Source organism: Rattus norvegicus, chromosome 15 (genome assembly GCF_036323735.1).
Source record: "Rattus norvegicus strain BN/NHsdMcwi chromosome 15, GRCr8, whole genome shotgun sequence".
In the NCBI taxonomy this organism is placed as follows: domain Eukaryota; kingdom Metazoa; phylum Chordata; class Mammalia; order Rodentia; family Muridae; genus Rattus; species Rattus norvegicus.
The window spans coordinates 57903929-57923657 of NC_086033.1; the positions used below are offsets into that span (position 1 = coordinate 57903929).

The 19729-nt window shown below is 47.7% G+C and overlaps 1 protein-coding gene and 1 long non-coding RNA gene across 3 annotated transcripts in view; both read right to left on the reverse strand.

Annotated features, from left to right (window-relative positions):
- Positions 1–19729, reverse strand: part of LOC134482155 (uncharacterized) — a 175220-nt gene that overhangs the window by 22435 nt on the left and 133056 nt on the right. The gene's annotated exons all lie outside the window — the stretch shown is intronic.
- On the reverse strand, positions 3869–18244 carry LOC120097047 (uncharacterized). Of its 2 annotated transcripts, XR_010057956.1 has the most exons (4): positions 17414–18244; positions 16808–16957; positions 8756–10637; positions 3869–7299 (listed from the first exon to the last, which is right to left on the reverse strand). It is a non-coding gene; the product is annotated as an uncharacterized LOC120097047 (long non-coding RNA). The 2 variants fall into 2 exon arrangements; XR_005494128.2 differs by having other exon boundaries at positions 16808–18244.

Here is a 19729-nt window from a genome sequence, read left to right on the forward strand (position 1 = left end):
TTTATAAGTAAGCATCCCATAATAAAAGCAGGAAGGAAAATCCACCCAAATGGCAGGAATGGCCATTTGAAAATGGCAGAATTACATGAGTTGTAATTTCTCCCTTACACTCAGGTTAATTTTCCAGCTTTGGGGAAATGAATAGGTAATTATGTTTGCAGTCGTTGTGCTTTGGTTCAAGGATCCAGGGGTCAGTTTTCAACAGAATATAAGAGACATAAATCGTTCACTTGATTCAGTGCTGATGAAAGTAATCAGGTCTTGGGCTGGGAAGAGAATCCTAGCGGCCAGCCTGGCCATTCCTTGGGAAGTGAGTTTATCAAAGAAACCAGAAAGAAGAGCTCTGCTCCTGGGAGCCTTTGTTCAGCCTAGGCCTAGAAGGCAGAACTAGGGAAGGTGGGGTGGGGCCTGCATGCCTGACTCCCGAAGGGTTTTCCAGTGATTAAAAGGCTCTTTTCTACAGTCCTTAAGATGCCACCAAGAGGAGGAAAAGGGCCAAACTCAGTACTTCTTTTGTAGCCATTTGGGTTTTTACCTATTTCTGGATCTGGCTTTTATATACATATTTATTTGAATTTTTTTAAATTTCCAAAGGTTAGTTTGACAAGGAGATGACACTAGGGCTGGGCGGGTGAATGGGAAGGTAGGAACCCTTGTGCGCCCATTGCAAACAAGCCTGATCTACGTACTGGCTTAGTTCTTTTCAGTTCATTACTTTATAACGTTATGTATACGAGTGTTCTGCCTGCGTGCCCAGTGCCATGTGCATGCCCAGTGCTCACAGAAGCCAAAAGAGGGCAATGGATACCCTGGAACTGGAGCCCCAGATGGCTGTGAGGCACCATGTGAGGTGCTAGGAGTTGAGCCCTGCAGGAAGAGCAGTCAGTGCCGTTAACCACTGAGCCGTCTCTCCAGCCCCTGCATCACCATCTTCACAGTGACTATCAGGGAGACGCCATGGCTGCTATTGGGTTTCTCTTTCTCCTGTCCCTCCTCTTCCTTCTCTTTTTCCCCCTCTTCCTCCATATTTTTCTCTCAGCCTCCCTTTCACCTCCTCCCTTCTCATCTTTCTATTCTTCTTTTTCTTTTCCTGAAGAAATGGGTTGAGCTCGGCATCTTGGTGCACACCTTTGATCTCAGCACTCTGGAGGCAGAGGCAGGGGCAGGGGCAGGGGCAGGGGCAGGGGCAGGGGCAGGGGCAGGGGCAGGGGCAGGGGCAGGGGCAGGGGCAGGGGCAGGGGCAGGGGCAGGGGCAGGGGCAAGGTCAGAGGGTCTGTATGATTTCAAGGCCAGCTTGCTGGTCTACAAAGTGAGTTCCAGGACAGCGGGGCTAAGTAGAGAGACCCTGTCTCACGAGGGAAAGCAGGGACAAGAGGAGAAGAGAGGAAAGGAGATTGGAAGAGGAAAACAAGTTTTGGAAGAAAGCGCAGAACTCTCTCAAAGTCACAGTCACACACGCACACTCACTCGAAAGTCTGTGTAAAAGGTGAGGTTGCTCCAAGGTTACAGGACACCTCCATTCCCCAACTGATTTCTCTATATAACTAGTGACTGCCCATAACCACAGATAATTATAATGGTGATGCAAAGAAAGGTGATGTGGGCTTTCCAGTTTCCCCAAGAAATCGACCCTGCCAATGTCTGCACAGGGTCCAAGTTGAAACACTCACTTTAACTTAAGCCAAGTTTATTGTAAATTCCTAAATCAAGCTCCCCACTGAGATACAGGCCTGGTTCTTTGTCCTCCCTGCCTCAGGGTTTACTGGATTAGATGTCAGAGCTGAGGATGGTTAGTGTTTTTAAAATGGTTACAGGGAGAGAGCTTCATAGAAATGCTAGGAAATCCAGCCGGCACTCAGAAGATGGGGAATTTTCCACAGTTTCCGTGCCAGAAAGGGAGTGTGAGCTCAGGTTACAAGGCCAAGTGCTGAAGGCTGGATTCCAAGCCCAGAGCCCAGTGCAGAGCAACCAGTTACAATGAGGACCAGCTTTTGTGCGTCTAAAGGCCTAGTGGATGTAGCCAAGAGTCTTGGACTAGATCCGATTGCTTTAAAAAAGAAAAGAAAAGAAAAACCCAGCAGTTTGGGACTCTTGCCAGGGATGCTGTATTCAGTTGGCATGTCTAGGGTGAGAGAATCGGGGGCTATGACAGTCCCCCCAGTGCCCTGCCTTCTGCTCAGCCTCTGGTCATTGAGCTTAATTTACTTGAGTCAGTAGCTTACGGCTCAAACAAATCGAAGACAGGAACTTGCAAAAGCCTCCTGTGTTGGGTATACCGTCCATCCTCAAACTCTCCCTAGCAGTTGTTAAACTTGAGCTAGGGAGAAAGAAACAAATCACCCAAAGCAATGACAGGAACCGATGGGCACCCAGGCAGCTCACACTGGGACCCACCTGAGGTGTACGGGTCTGGATGCTCAACCTGGTGGACAACTGTGGTCTTCCTTTGTATGCCAAGGGAGCCATGGAGTGTGGCCCCTTTACAGGCCCTTTGCAGCCCGTTACTCCCTACTATGAAGCCAATTGCTCTCTCTGGCAGGGAGGCTGATGTGGGCTTCCTGTCCTGCATTCACTGACACTGGTAAATTGTTGTGGTCAGTATGCTGCATACAGATTGGTCTGTAGGGCCCTTCTGAAGCACAAAGCAGCATAGGGGGTATCTTAGCAACCAGAGCTTGGCTTAAGCCACACACTGCACCCCCTTTTCTAACAGCATGTTTAGAACTTAGGACCCTCACCTGCATGTACTGCGTACACATTCCCCTCTCTGAACAATGCACTTAGGAACTTGTTGGCAACTAGGAACCCTGCACATATACCTGCTTTTTTCCTTTCATTAAAGCATTTACTTATTTTTGGGGGATGGATTCTTTGCCTGCATGTATGTCTGTGCACCATGTGTGTGTCTGGTGTCCACTCAAGCCAGAAGAGGGCATCAAATTCCATAGAACTAAGACAGTTGTGAGTTGCTATTTGGGTACTAGAATCAAATCCAGGTCCTCTGGAAGAGCATCCAGGGTGCTCTTGACTGCTGAGCCCTCTCCCCAGCTCCTGTACATACCTACTTTAAATGATGGGAATACGTTACTGCCTTTAGTAACCCTTTGACAGTGCCTCATGTCTATTAAGTGTCACAGAAACCAAGAGCGATGGGCTGATCTGGCCTGAACTAGATTAGGGTGCATGGTCAATAAAGCGAACTATGTCCTTTGAGTGAATGCTTAGGGAGAATTCCCTACCTACTGTCTTTATGCCCAGGCACATCTGGGCATTCTTATGGCTAAACTCGTAAGTCTCGTGTGGTGAACAGAGGCTTATGTAATCCAAGCCTGTGGTGACACAACTTCTCTTGAAACCCACAAAAGGGAGTTCCAAACAATAATCAGGGTTACCAAGTGCCCTCGTTCTCGGACCTGTTGTCACTCTTGATGGCCTGTCCCCCTTTGATCTGTACTGTCACTTTGCTTTGGAGTAAGTTTTCGTGCTACTTTGCAAATGGTGCGAGCCTTTATTTCAGTTTCTTGGCTAAGGGGTCAAGGGCTTGGAAATATTGGGCCTGACCCTGACCACTCATGGCGGCGGTGAAATGTGCCACCGGACAGAAGAACTGATAACGTCGTAGCAAAGTTCGGAACCCTGATAAAACTCATAGTTGAGAACAGAGGCTTCGGTCTAGTTCCCGACCAGATTCCTGTCCTGGAGCGTGTCCCACTAAGAGGACCGTGACAAACCCCCAGGTAGCATAGAGACCAGGGTTCTTTCTTTTTTGAGACAAAGACTCACTATGTAACCCTGGCTGGCCTGCTGCTCACAGAGATCTGCCTACCTCTGCCTTCCAAGTGCTGGGGTTAAAGGAGAGACACTGTGCCTGGCTGCGAACACTTTTAATATTGTTTCTTTTTATGTTACATATATGCATGTACCATACATATGTGTGCTTGGTGTCTGCAGAGCCAGAAGAGGGGTCCTTTGGAGCTGGTATCACAGATCACTGAGAGGTCACCATATGGGTGATGGCAACTGAGCCTGGGTCCTCTAGAAGAGCAGCACGTGCTCATGACCAACCACCGAGCCATCTCTCCAGCACTGGCCTTGGCCTTGCTGTGTGTTTTCTAGTAGGCTTTTTTTTTTTTTTTTTTTGGTTGATGAGGAGAAACTTGAGGAAAGAGGAATACAATCCAGCAGTAGGCCAGACACGGACTTCTTGGGTCTGAAATCTTGGCAGCAGAATGATTCCACGTGTCTCTGTTATCTCCAGGAGAGCCTATCTGGGAGGGTAAGGGCTGCCTCTGAGAAGCCAAGCTTTTCATCATGCTTTTATGACTGCTTAGCCAATGTGGACAGAATTTCACTCCCCCTTTTATGATTTTACTTGTGTTACCTGACATCTGTCTCTTTTTCAGTCTGTGAAAGATGCCACTGTTTCTGCCACAACTTAAGTAAGAGGTAAAATGATCTTGATTTTCTACATAGAAATTCATTTTCATGAACTTTCCCAACGCTTTCCAAACCTAAGAATTACATCGAAAGCTCCCTTTTCTAATAACTTAGGTTATTATTAAATTACAACAACAACAACTACTACTACTACTACTACTACTACTACTACTACTACTACTTGTTTTTTGGAGACAGGGGTTTCGTGTGTGTGTGTGTGTGTGTGTGTGTATGTGTGTCCCTGGCTGTCCTTGAACTCACTCAGTAGACCAGGATAGCTTCAAACTCAGAGATCTGCCTGCCTCTGCCTCTGAGTGCTAGGATTAAAGATGTGCACAGCCATTGCTCAGCAATTATTTTTTGTTCATGTGTATGCCTGTGTGTGTGGTGTGTGTGTGTGTGTGTGTGTGTGTGTGTGCGTGCGCGTGCGCGCGCATATGCACAGGTGTGCATGTCATGACTCATATGTGGAAGTCAGAGGACAATTTGTGGGCCTCAGCTCCCTAACCATGTGGATCCCATGAATCAAACTCAGATCGTCAGGCTCGGTTACCTTGCTGGTTATCCTCCTGTAAGATTTGAAGAACAGTAGCACTCCACCTGATTTCATTTCTTAAAGAACAGAAAAAAAGAAAAAAGAAAAGACTATACTTTGACAAAGAGTTAGTTACTTAGATGAAAAGATTCCAGGTGACCAGGGTAATGTACTAAAACGTCTTCAGAATCTAGAGCATTTACTGAATGTTGGACAACGTCCATTAAGTAAGAAAGTTGCGTATCACAAAACCAGCATATCCTGTGCCAGGCCAGACAGCAAGCAAGTTTTATTTCAGGATACGAAGATGGACCACCTGCCCGCCCTTGGGTGCAGGAAAAGTGGTGTGGGCTAACTGGCCTGCAGCCTGACCCCTCCTCAGCCTGTGCTGGCCGCTCAAGGATCTGCCTGGCCACCCAAGTCTCAAGGCAAGAGCCACAAACTAAGGCCAACAGGGGCTAATGACCCCAGCTGGCCCCAGCACACCCTTGTGCTTGCTCAGGGCTGAGACCACGTGTGGGACCTTGGCATCACACAGATTCATGTCATAAGAAGGCTGGACCAATGGCTCGGTTTGTCTCTAATACACATTCAGTGACTTTGTCCCTGGTTGTCAGTGCTACACTTAAAGGCGAAAACATCATATCGGTTACTGGGAAATTGTCCTGATATCTGTAGTATGAGGAAATGGATAGCATTGTTTCTTGGGTATAAACAGAGCTCAGCTATTTATTGAGAACTGTTCGTGTGTTCCTGCTTCTTGATTGACTGTGTACTTGGCACACGCAGCAACTGGCTTGGGTTTGTGTGTTTATCATGGTTCCTACCTCCCACCCCCCACAGCCAAAGGGAACAAACCATCACTAAGAGTTTATTCACCAAGATAGTTATGATAATCTTAAATTTCCAGCTAGGGCCCGTTGAGACTGTCCCTTCAGAACCAGAGTCACTCTCAGGGATGAATTTCAGCAGTGACAGAGCCTCTGGAAGCCTCGGTACAGACCCATGGTCCTCTTTTTCTGTTTTCTTTTTTTGGGACAGGGTCTCACTGTGTATCTCTGGCTGTCCAGGAACTCACTATGTAGACCCAGCTGGCCTCAAACTCACACAGATCCACCTGTCTCTGCCCCCTGGGTGCTGGGATAGAAGGTGTGTATCACTATGTCCAGTTGCTACAGTCCTCCTTAGGAGCTGTTATTGCAAGCTGGGAAGTATCCAGAGGGACTTCCATTTGCCCTCCGCTCTTTCTTGTATTCGACCTTCTCCACTAAGAGAAAAAAAAAAAGCCAAGCCAAACATGGTGGCTTGCAACTGCAATCCCAGCACCTGGGAGTTCAAGCCAAAGATGTTTGGCTATACCATGATCCTAGGCTAGCCTGAAAAATGGAAGAAGCTATCAAAAACCAAACCAAAAGTAAAAACAAAACCCCAGGTTCCCCTTGTAGTTTGTAGAGATCACGCACTGGTTCTTTCCCATCTAACACCCCACGCAATGGCAGTTAAGAGCCTTCCCAGGACTTGCACACAGGATTCCCTCTCTCCAACCTGGTCTGGGTAGCAGACACTGGGATCAAAATTCTCACATGTGTGTGGAGCTTAACTTTGAATGACTTATATGGCTTGAGTCTGGAAGTTTCTGTAAGGCTGGTTATGAGGGTTTGGAAGTCAAGGAACTTCAAGTGGGATGTTTAGATGAATTATCCCGAACCAGACAGGCCTCCTGATGCCCAAGGAGCCATTACCAGGTTTATATTGGCCCATGGAAAAGACTGACTGAATAAGGCTCCCATTGCATGGAGTCTGGGGAAATCCCAAACCACTTGGATATACAAACTCTAGCTAAGCTTGCTCTGGCTGTCCGTGCCTCTCAGGTCCAAAGGGATCACATCTGGAGAAGATCCTGCCCCTGAAGCCATTGTCCCCTAGTTAGAACTGAGCAGGAAAAGCTCCTGTGCTCTAGGGCTCCAGGGTCCCCCATGACTTTCTTAAATCCAGTTTTCCTCTCAGTGAGGCCCACTATTTCCTGCAGTACTGTCCCAAGCCATGGGAGCAAGTGGCCCATCCCAAGGCTGGGAAACTTTTTTTTTTTTTTTTTGGTCTCTGATTATAGCCGATGGTCTTGGAAGGATGGGGGCAGCCTGGAGTCTGGCCCACTCTCAAGGCTTTTAAGTCCTTAGTCATCAGTAAACAGCTATAATGCTTAGTGTCTGGGTACAGCTCTCTTCTGCTGGGTCCTCCTGTGGTTGCCATGGATACAGCTTTGTCTTTGGAGGCCCACAAGCAAGGAGGATTTAAGTAAATCCTGACGGGTCAACATTTCCATAATACTGGAAAGAAGAAAAAAAAAAAACAGAAAGAAAAAGACATTTTCTTAAATAATTCCAACGAAATCCTTAAACAGTTGCAAATAATGGCCAGAATACCAGCAAAATTCTCAAACTTTCATGGCCAGAACCTAGAGGGATCTATGGTTTAAACAAGTGTTCAGGATTGGAAAGACAAATTCTATTAATGGTTCTAATGGTGGAAGTGGAAATGATTGTATTCCGCCCCCTCCACTGTTTCGGACAATAAAAAGTTACATTGTTTTTTTTTTTTCTTTCTTTCTTGCCAGTGCTTATTTTCCAGAATGTTCTTAACTCATTGATATATGTCCTATTCCAGCCAATACATGAACCTGTGTCCCAAGCAAGCAGTGGTGTTTCTGCCTGCCTCTGGGGATTTGGTGACATTTGATAATGGTGATGGAAGATGGACAGATGGATTTAAGAAGCTCTGAAAGAAACGGAAACTACATGGTTCTGCATTGTAACCAAACAACTCATGTGTCTGTGACAATGTGTGCACTCCTTGGGTGGCTCGTAAGTCACTTAAGAGGAGAGACTGTGAGCGCTTCCCTAGCAAGGGCAAGGCCCTGGGTTTGGTCCCCAGCTCCGAAAAAAAAGAAAAGAAAAAAAAAAAAAAAAGAGGAGAGACTGTGGCTTGGTGAAGCAGAGGTCACAGGCCAGGAGCCTGAATGTAGGCTTAACTCCTTTATGTTTTGGGTCTTTGCTCAAGAAACGCATTATTTAGGGGACTGTTCTTTGTAGCATGTTTCAGAAGACCATGCTGCCTTGGTCAGGGGGAACGCAGAGGCTGAAGATGAAGACACCAGGCATGCTGGATCCCTGGCACCCCCCTCATCTTGGAAGACATTTCCATAGTGTTTTGTTCTGTGGCCAACACCAGGAGGCTGCCCCTCCTTTCCCTTCAACATCTAGCCTTTGCCATCTATCCTCCTTGCCTCCCAGTCAGGAACTGCAGTCACCCAGGGACCTTCTCAACTGGAGTGAGGAAAAGGTGGTGCTAACTTCCTTTGGTGTGCTTGAGTTCTCACACCTTTGTATGTAGACACCAGATTAGTTCTCAGCCTCTGCTTGCTCGCCAGCCTCAAGAGTCCTCCCCGGTCTCCACTATTATGTCACCTGGCAATCATTGGAGCGTTCACATGGACAATGAGACACTTGTCCTGCTCCAAATGCTCCCATTCAGAGCCCTCTGTGCAGTTTAGAACAGAGTGGGTGGTGACAGTGTCTGCCACCCCCACTCCAGTCATCGGACGGTCATAATTGTGCTGCGTCTGGCAGTCTGGGAGAAATCAGCCACCACGCTGACCAGGTGGAAGTCAACCAAAGTTGCCACATCCAGGTGCAAATGCCCTGGGGGCCTAGCTCATGCTGCCTTGAGGGGACAGCACATAGACAGATGGCTGCCAGGGAAGCCACACTGAAGGGGCGATCTTACCTTGGCCAGGCCTGTTTTGAGTTGGGTTTGAGAGCACTAAGGTGGCTTTGAAGGAGAAGATGAGTAGACCAGTCGCTGTTGAGGGTTTGAAAGGTCGTCTTTGACTCTCAGGGGAATCCTGATCCTCATAGTTTCCAGATGGTTCTTCTAGGGCTACCCCTGAATGAGATTGACTCCGTGGAAAAGCTAAGGGCTAAACTAGTCCTTTCTGGCCTCAGCTGCACAGAGTCAGCTTTCATCTGGCTTAAATGGACTTTGTAAAAATGGGAAAGAGTCCAAGGTTTGGGTTTTAAGTCGACTTGCGCATAGTGAACTTCGGGTGATGCCCTAACCTGTATCGTGACCTCTTTGAATCCCAACCAAAGAGCACTGGGAGGAAGCAGTGAAGGAAGCGGCATGTTGCCGGGGCAATTGAGACCAACCTTAAACAAACACAAGCTAAGATGAAAGGATGGGAGGGCGCGGTAGGTGGCAAAAGGTCCAAGAAGCAGGGATCTGTGTTAGTGTCAGAAACGGCTCAGGTCCAGAATGGGCAAAGCCTTGTGAAAGAGCAACTGCGGGGAGAATAAAGCCGCAAAGTCTGAGAAGCAACTTCGCGGAAGTGGTCTCATGCATCCCCACGATGACCCTGGGAGTGGGGATGGGAGTCATTATCCTCTGAGCTTGTAGGGGCTTCCCAGTGGCAAAGCTGGGATTGGAGTCTAGATCATCTCCGACCACGTGTTAGGCTCTTCCTACGGCGGTGCGTTATGTTCTGTGCCACGTAGCTCAAAGGCTCTTTTTGACGCTGGGTGAGAAGCATGAGAGGGAGGATCTGACCCAGGAGGAGTGGGATGCTCCCATCTTTCCCTTCAGCGTTCATCAGGAAGTAAAACTATCGCGTATGCGTATTTGTCTGTGCGTATCTGTGTACCATGTGCATGCAGTGCCTACGGAGGCCTCAAGGGGGCATAAGATCTCCTGGCAATGGAGTTGTAGACAGTTGTAAGATGTCATGAGGGAGCTGGGAATTAAGCCTGGGTCCTCTAGAGGAGATGCCAGTGCTCTTAACCACGAGGCCATCTTTCTAGCCCCACATCCCTTTGCCCCCATCCCTCCTCAGCAAGTCTTTTGAGGAGTGTTGAGCACTCTGAGATCCAAGGCCTGGCTTTCTCCCTCTGTGACTTCCATAGCTCCATCCATCCAGAACTTACTTGCTTGGTGTCTCTGTTACTCACCAGCCTTACGTTTCTTGGATAGAGGAGCCATGGTCCCTCCTCCACCCACAGCACAGACTGACCAGGAATGTGCCAGCAATCATGGCTGTGACATGGCAGCAATGCCACAAGAAACAGTGACGTTGTCCTGACTTAGCACACACAGACAGAAGGTAGAGTCTGACTCCACGTGCTGATATCAGTCCCAGAGGTATTCAGAGGTTCTCCTAAAGTCCAGAGATGCAGAGTGAATTCCACAACTCCTCTCATCTATGGTACAAATCTGGCAGAAACTCACAGCGGCTGTTGGACTTTAGGCTGTGATGAAAGCCCAGAGAAAGAGGATGGGGGCAATGCCCCCTTTCAGATTCCCAGGCCTGCTTCTTAGGTAAGTTGTTACATTAAACATTGGGCATCTTAAGAGAAGTTTTACACTGGGTGCTGTGGGGAAGGGTGTTCCCTAGCAACGGAGAAGCGCACATTCAACTCTGTATAGTTCAGCATGGCGGCCAGTCCATACTCACTGTCGTGTTTGCCTGAATTGTGTTGTTAGAGTATTGGCTGAGGACTTTAAGTGATGCAGGGATGTGGGCATGAACCTTGCTTTCCAGAAAGTTCTTCAGCTCCTCTCTTCTTGTTGGGAAGTTGAAGGCAGCCTTTTCGTGTCTGTATGTATTCTTGAGGGTCTGGAAAGAACAGATGTGGACACGTCTTATGCTCTTTCCTATAGTTACTTCACTGTAGTCTTGTATTTTCTATCTGCTCCTCATTATTACTTAGGACATCGGCATCTGCTCCTTGCCCCAGGCCATCACCCCCAGGATTGGCCTTGTGTTACCAGAGCCTCTGTACAGAACAGTGAGTGTCTCTGGAGAGAGTCTCCCTGGCTGTGGAAGTCTATGGTTTCATTTGTGTGTGTGTGTGTGTGTGTGTGTGTGTGTGTGTGTGTGTGTGTTTACACATGTGAAGGTGAAGGTGCATTTGTATACGTATGCACGTGCATGCATGTGGGGGCCAGAGGTTGACATCAGTTGTTTTTCTGGATTGTTCTCCACACTATACATTGAGGCGAGGTTTCTCACTTGAAGCCAGTGACTGCTGATTCAGCAAGCCCAACCCCCGCTCTTTGTCCAGCAATCCTTGGCCTCTGCAGGGATTCCATGGAGTGGAAGGCTGCCACGCCTGGCCAGAATTTACCCAGGTTCTAGGAATCTGAGCCCTGGTCTTTTCTGTTGCACAACAAGTGTTATAACCAGCTTATTTTTTGACCTAAAGTCTTTCACAAAACCTGGAACTCATTGATCTGTCTAGACTTGTTAGCCAGCAAGCCCCAGGGGTCATCCTCTTATTCTGCTTCCCCAGTGCTGGGGAGTATGGATGTGCACCACTGCTCCAGTCTTTTCGGTGGGTTCTGGGAATCAAACTCAGGCCCTCAGATTTGTGTGGCAGAGCCATCTCCCCAGCCCTGAGGATTGTGTTTTCTTTCTTTTATTTTTTAAATTAATTTGTTCATTTTATGTATATGAGTACACTGTAGCTGTCTTCAGACACCAGAAGAGGGCATTGGATCCCAGATGGTTGTGAGCCACCATGTGGTTGCTGGGAATCGAGCTCAGGACCTCTGAAAGAGCAGTCAATGTTCTTAACTGCTGAGCCATTTCTCCAGCCCAGATTGTGTTTTCTTATACATACAGTACACATCACAGTCTGAGATGGGTGATTTTCTCTGTTCTCCCTTCCCTTCTCCTGTATGTCTCCCTCCAACTAAAGTAGGACAGCCATGTCCTTCTCTGTCAGTCTCCTGTGTATCCCCCATGCCTTGGAGAACTTGAGAGGGCTCTGAGCATCTGTTGCTTGAGCTGGTGACTGCTAGCTTACTTTTTTGGCTGCCTTGGCTCAGGCTACTCAGGGACACGAAAATCATCTGTTTACAACAAATGGGGACTAGTCGTGAGCAAACCGAGATGACTTCAAAGGGCTTTGATATCAGCAAAGAGTATTAATGTTTCAGGGGGACGCTAGCGACCTGAAAACAAGTTGGTGAGCAGCCCAGATCACAGGTTCTGGAGACATCTCTAAGGCCGGGTTTCCATCTTGGAGCAGTAAATGACACCCCAGGGAAAGCTGAGAAAAAGAAGCCGGGTAAGTTCCCTCAGGGAATGTGAAAAGGCGCTACTGGAGCCAGATAAGCCTGCACAGGGCCTCTGATATAGCTATTGCTACAAAATAGCTATTACCCAGGCGACGTTGTTGCCTGATTGGTATCCATTACCGGTTCAAGGCTGGGTTGGAGAGAAGGCAGGTGGATACAAAGCAACTTGACTGGCAGAAGAGGCAGAGGGAAATGGTCCTGGGAGGTACTGGCTGAGCCTCCATATTCCTAGGGGTTTTACAGAAGAGCGTGGACAAACTCCTTTCTTTCCAAACCTCAGTTTGGCAACATGGAGAAGGAAAAGGTGGGAAGAGGTGGAGCCTTCTCCTGCCCTCCTCTGAACTCACGGCAGCTATGCCAATGTTGCCTGATGCCTTCTGCCTCTGCCATTGTTGGACACTGTTCTCATCTGCATGGTGGGCATCTCAGTGGTGGCGTTTGGCTCTGGAGAGTTGAAAGGGAAAGGGTTGCCATTGTTCAAGCTCATTCTTGGGAAGTGGAAAACATAACTTTGGTTCACTTCCTGTTGTCCAGAACTCTGCCTGGCATCTGGGTGATGTGGCCTTTAATTGGATCAGTTGGAACTAAGACCAGGAATGTACCAGGAGACAGCTCCTGTCACGGTGAGCTTCAGCCATCAACTAAAGATCAGATTGGCCTGTAGCCACATCTACGAGGCATTTTCTTAATTATTTTTATTATTTTGCTTTTTAGTGGATATTTTCTTTATTTACATTTCAAATGTTATTCCCTTTTGTGGTTTCCCCTCCAGGATCCCCCTCTCCCATATTTCTTCCCCCTGCTTCTATGAGGGTGCTCCCCCATTCACCCACCCACACCCACCTCACCGTCCTGTATTCCCTTACACTGAGGTATTGAACCTTCACAGGAACAAGGGCTTTTCCTGTTGATGACAGATAATGCCATCCTCTGCTAGATATGGGGCTGGAGCCATTGGTCCCTCCATGTGTACTCTTTGGTTGGTGGTTTAGTCCCTGGGAGCTCTGGGGGGTCTGGTTGGTTGATATTGTTGTTCTTCCTATGAGGTTGCAAACCCCCTCAGCTCCTTCAGTCCTTTCTCTAACTCCTTCATTGGGGTCCCCATGCTCAGTTCAATGGTTGGCTGCAAGCATCCACATCTGTATTTGTCAGGCTCTGGCAGAGCCTCTCTGGACACAGCTATATCAGGCTCCTGTCTTGGCCTTCGAAATATTGTCTGGTTTTGATGTCTGTATATGGGCTGGATCCCCAAGTGGGGCAGTCTCTGGATGGTCTTTCCTTCAGGCTCTGCTCCATACTTTGTCCCCTTATTATTATTTTGTTCTTTGAGAAGGGTTTCTCTCTGTAGCCCTGGCTGTCCTGGAACTTGTTCTGTAGACCAGACTGGCCTCCAATTCAGAGATGGGCCTGCCTCTGCCTCTGAAGTACATGGATTAAAGGCAAGGTCCAACACTGCTCGACAATTTTCTTAATTATTAGTTTGTGCAGAAGTGCCTGGCCCACTGTGGGCAGTGCCATTCCTGGGCAGGTGGACTTGGGCGTCTAAGTGAAGTAGCTGAGCAAGCCAGAGATGAAGAGCAGCGTCTTTCACAGTGGCTGCCTCCGTTCCCACTCCAGATCCTTCCTTGAGTTCCTGCCCGACTTCCCTTGATGATGCAATGTAGCCTGTAAGCCAGACAAAGCCTTCCTGCCCCCAAGCTGTGTTTGGTTGTGGTGTTTATGGAAATGGAAGCAGAAAGAAGGGAGGGCAGGGGAGTGGAGGAAAGAGACCAAAGAGAGGGAGGGAGGGAGGGAGAGAGAGAGGGGGGGGGAAGAGAGAGAGGCAACAGCAACAGAGGACAAAGTAGAAGAGTACCTCTTCAACAGACTGGAGGACATCATGGCAAAGGCTGAAAAATATTAGTGGGAGCTCTTCCGTGAACCCTGGGGGAGCAAAATCCAGAGACAGAGAGACAGCTGACTGACAGGTCTCTGCAGAGGAACTAATTGGATGAAGTCACATTTAAAAAAACAAAAAGAAAAAGAAGCCCCTAAAAACTTTGCTAGAAGAAGGATCAAGGGTTAGCAATAATAAATTATACATATATATTTAATTTGTATGTATTTTGCTTGCTTAATTTGAGACAAGGTCGAATACTATTGTCCAGGCTGGTCTGGAGCCAGAGCTGGCCTTGAACTCCTGGCAATGCTTCTGCCTTAGTCTCTTGAGAGCTGGGATTACAAATGGAAGCAGAAAGAAGGGAGGGCAGGGGAGTGGAGGGAGGAGACCAGAGAGAGGGAGGGAGAGAGAGAGAGACAGACAGACAGACAGAGAGAGACAGAGACAGACAGAGAGAGACAGAGAGAGAAAGAGAGAGACAGAGAGGAAGGCTGGAGGCTGGACAGCTGAATCCTTTCATACACAAATCAACCAGTGTTTTAAAATTAAAGCAATGAGAAACTTATATTTACAGTTTGTATTCACCCCTTAAGGCTACAAATATCCGAGTGTAGGTGACTTAAAACAATAGAAATTCTCTCTAACGTAGATATGGAGGTCAAAACCTCACAAAGATGTAGAGACAACCTTAATTTACCACAGGCAAAAACAGGAGAGTAAGCTTATGCGACATTTTTAATGATAGTGCCCCTGTCTCCCTAAAGATACTAATTATGCTTATTATGCAGATGCGGTGGTCATGGTCATTGGTCCTGCCAGTCATGTCCTCTCTAGGAACGAACAGGGAGCTGTCTCACTTATGAGCCTATAAATCCTCTGCTTCTTACAAAAAAGTTCCTCAGCTTGACTGGAAGAGGTAGACATTTTCTCTTTCCTTAAGCCCTCTTTTTCCTCCGTCCCATGTTTATTTTTGTGCTGCCGGAGAGAGCTGGACATTTGCCTGGCTTGAACTTTGGCCAAAACAAAGGATTTGTACCCATGATTTGGGAAGGGAAAGAAGAAAATGTATTGCTTGTCAAGAGAACAACTGAGAAATTCATTTAGGTTTCAGGCAAGGACTGGGAGGTTGGAGAGGGTGGGGGTTAGAGCAAACTATCTCTGGGGCAGCCAGAGAGCAAACACAGCCTGCAGCTCCTTGGGATACATTTGCTTTGCTCAATAAGCCTTTATCCAGGACCTACCATGGGGCAGGTGGGGAGATGGAAATAAGTTTTTTAAGATTAGGCAAGTGGCTAGGGCAGTCCATCTCTTAATTTTTTTTGGGGGGGGGGTTGGTATGTGTTTGTGTGTGTGTCCGTGTCTGTGTCTGTGTCTGTGTTCGTGTCCGTGTGTGTGTGTGTGTGTGTGTGTGTGTGTGTGTGTGTGTGTGTGTGTGTATGTGTGTGTACTTGTGTCTGCAATGGTGTATTTTTGGAGGTTAGAGGATAACTTTTAGGAGTCAGTTCTCTCTTCCACCACGAGAACCCTGGGATCAAACTACAGTCACCAGATTTAGCAGCAAGCACTTTTACCTGCTGAGTCTTCTTACCTGCTCTGGAAATTATTTTTGTTTAGAAAGGATCTATTACTGTTCAATAGGAAGGCTGGCGATTTAATCAGTGCCTTTGCTCACTCATTCATCAAATAGTCACCGAGTCTTTCTCATGTGCCGGAGACCATGCGGCTATGGGGATGGCTTGGTCAGTCAAGTGCTTGCCATGCAGGGATGCGGACCTAAGTGTGACCCTAGAGGGGTCAAAAAGTGGACCAGGTAGAGCCACTTGAGACCTCAGCACTGCAGATGTGGAGACAGCGGTTCCCTGGGATCAAGGGCCAGGCGTCTCGGACTACTTGGTGAGACTGAGCCCAATCAGAGATGCCACACATGGACATGTACCCACAGGCAACTGCACATATATGAACATGCAAATACATGTGCACACAGGCAAAAGAAAAGGCAAGTGAGTGAAGATTTCTATCCTCCATGGTTGTAACAGAGGAGGACTGGGTCACTCGGGTGGAACTTGCTTCATTCTACCTATAGTTGATGAAGCCGTTTCTTTAAATGTTGGGGAACTTTATATGTGACAGTCATTGTTGCTGTGTTCTGAAAGTGAGCTGGCCTGGCAGAGCCATTTTAAATGATAAAATGACGGGTTTTGTTAGACTTCTTCTTAGTCATGTGCTCTCAAAGTTTCTAGTTCTTTCTGCAGTGTCCCCTCTAGCTTGTGTTATGGTGTGGTGAGAAACACCATAACCAAATAGCAACTTGGAGATAAATGGTTTATTTTATGTTATAGCGCCCTGGTCATGGTCTGTTCCTGAGGAAAGTCAGGGCAGGAACCCGGAGGCAGACACTGAAGCTGAGACTGTGGAGTGATGCTGCTTTTTTTTTTTTTTTTTTTTCCGGAGCTGGGGACCGAACCCAGGGCCTTGCGCTTCCTAGGTAAGCGCTCTACCACTGAGCTAAATCCCCAGCCCCTGTGATGCTGCTTTAATGCTCACTTTTTATGGGTTGCTCAGCTTGCTTTTTTATACAACCTAGAGCCACTGCCTAGGGGATGGTGCTGCCCGCAGTGGCCTGAGCCCTCCTACACCACTCATTAATTAAGAAAATGCTTCCATAGACCTGTCTATAGGCCAATCTGATGGGGGAAGTTCTTCTACTGAGGCTCCCCCTTCAAAGGCGACTCTAGTTGTGTTGACCAAAACTAACTAGCACCAGCCTCCTTATCCATAGCCGCTAAGCTACAACTCTCTCTCCACCTTGTCCGTTTTACACATACCTCCTCAAGCCAAGTCATCTCAGTGTCTCCACCAATTATGTCTCCATCGATATGACAAGTGCCAAGGCCTGTCCTCACCTGGCTGAGCCTTGGTATTTCTCTAGGACTCTGAGGAGCAGAGCAGGAAGCCACTGCAGTCTTACATGGACTCTGTGGACAAGAGGCAGGAAGAGAAGTAATGCGGCAAAGGGCAGGGGCTGGAAAGGGTAGGAAGGGGCAGGAAGAGGCTTCTCCCTGTGTGTTTTCTTCAGCCACTTCACCATCAAGCTGAGGTGTCTCCTCCTAGGCTACACTTCTAGTTCTCAAGTCATGGGGATCCATCAGAGCCATCCCTGGAGGACTCAAGACAACACAGTCAGTCAGGTGGTTCTGGGGTGGGGAGAGGTGGACAGCGGGAAGGAGGGAGAGAGGGGAGGGAGACACCCCTCCTCCATTCTCCTTTCTGCCTGTAGAGGTTCCCTGGTTGGGTCCGCCCTTGCTGGCCATTGAGTCTCTGTTTTCTGTGAGAAACAGTGAGTCAGAAGGCTAGGGCTTGGCCTCCCTATGCTCTGGTGGTGTGAGAGGCACAGCCTCAGCCCCCACATCTGCTAAATGAAACATGCTTACCCAATAATCGGCCGCAGATTGCTGTGTCATGGTGACGCCCACTGTCGGGTGTGCTTCCACTTCTAACCGGGTTCTGGTTACACTGTTCCTCACTGGGGCCTCACTACCCGGCCCCTCCCCCTGCCCAGATCCCTGTCCACTCTGCAATGAAGACATTGAGGGCCATCACTAATTCACCAGGTGTCCTCCTGCAGCCGGGCATGCATTTTTAATTTACATGTAGATCAAGAGTCAGGTGACATAGCCCTGCCCCTTGCTCTGGCCTCCTGGACGCATCCACACTCAGCTGTGAGCTGTTATTCTAGCTACCTCCCTGCAAAGCTGCACTTGCCACTTATTTGAAACCAGCTCTAAATATTTCAAAGCATTTAAAAATAGTCTGGAATTAATTTTAGGCTGAGTGCCTTCATTACGTGATTAAGAGTTCCTATACAGTTTTAAGTCCAGATCCTAATTTTATAATTGAAAACTAAGACTCGGAGATATGAAAATCATCTCCTCAAGGTCACACAGCAAGTCTGTAACAGGACTAAATGAAAACATCATGGTTCTTCTCCGTCTCAGGTATATGCTCCTGCATTGTAGGTGGATGACTCTGAAATGCTTTATTTAAATCTCATAATTCAGGGCCGGAGAAATGGCTTAGCAGTTAAGAGGCCTTGTTATTCTTTCTGAGGACCCAATTTCAATTTCCAGCATCCACATAGTGGCTCACAACAGTCTGTAAGTCCAGTTCCAGGAGATCCAATACCCTCTTCTGTCCTCCCTGAGTACCAGAGACATATGTGGTGCACAGATATGCAGGCAAAACGTCTATTCACATAAAATAAAAATAAATCTTTTTTAAAGGGAGCCTCCTCATTCTAGGATTGGGGAGATCAGCAAAGCTGTCATACAGATGTGAGGACTTGAGTTCGAATCCTCAGCACCTCTGTAAAAAACCAGGTGCATGGTGCTCATAAGAGTCTGTAACCCTAGCTTTGGGAAGTGGAGGCAGGAGCGTCCTTGGAGCTCCCTGGCCAGTTGGCCTAGCCAATCAGTGAGCTCCAGGCATCATTATGAGCTCAAAGTGCAGCCTAATGGGAGAAGACACTCAAAAGTTAACTCTGGCTCCCACACCACATATACTCACATACCGTATACCAAACACAAGAACACGGACATATGCCATAGCTATACACAAATAATAAAACTAAACCTCATGATTCTAAACCAGTGCATGAAATAATTCACTGGCCTATCCCTCGCTCCAGGAGAAATACTGAGGAGAGTTGGGGCTGCGTGATAATGGTACTTACTATTTAGAGTCCTCTCTTCTTTTCGGCCTGTAGAGATAAAGGAATTAAACCAGACTATGTAAAGTACGTGGGAAAGAATGAGAGAAAACACTTAAAAAGGCTTTATTTCTGAGAGCTTCGGTTTTTCACCTCAGTAAAGTGAAGCTGGCCCTCACGCTGCAGTGTTGACTTGAGTGAAAGAAAAAGAGTATGTGTTAGGCATAGGCTGTGAGCCTTGTGTGCCCGATGCCTGCGTGCAGTTACAGGAGAGAGCAGGTGCCCAAGGCTCGGGCCTCAGGAGGCTCACAGCAGGGCCAGAGGACCCATAGTTCTCTCTTTCTCCCTCTTTCTCTCTCCCCACACTCCCCTCCTTTCTTCGTCTATTTCTTTTTGTAGCACTATGTTTGACGCTAGGTCCTCTGCTTGCTAGGCAAACATCCATCCACTGAGCTGCACCCCAACCTTTACTTTGACTTTTTATTTCTAGTAGGCGTCTCAGTAAGATGCTCGGGCTGGCCCTGCGCTCACCCCATAGCCCGGGCAGGCTACAAGTTTCTGATCCACTTTCTTCAGGATCTGTGGTAGCTGCAGTGTAGCTGTGCATCACCAGAGCCCACTGACCGTCACGCCGCTGTGCCACCAGCTCCACCCCTACCCCATGTGCACCCCCACCCCGCCCACCCCTCACTCACAATGCTTTTCTCTGCCATTTGTAGATTTACTTTTTTTGAACTCCAGGGTCTCCGATGTCCCCTGTTCTTATCTCATGGTTTATCACACACTTTGAATATTTGATTTCGTCCTTCACTTTCCTTGTAAGAACGTCCGATTCTGTCACTCAATGCCTATGAAGACTGAGGGCAAATGACTTAACCTTTCTAAATTGGCTTTACCATTTTGGTAACTTGTGAATAATTCCTCTTCTGAAGGGTCCTTACACTCATTAACCGGGCTCACACATGTGACAAAGTAGTTGACCATCTCTTAGAGACATCCAAGATTCTTCCTATTCTTATTCCTAATTTTCTCTCTTGTGCCT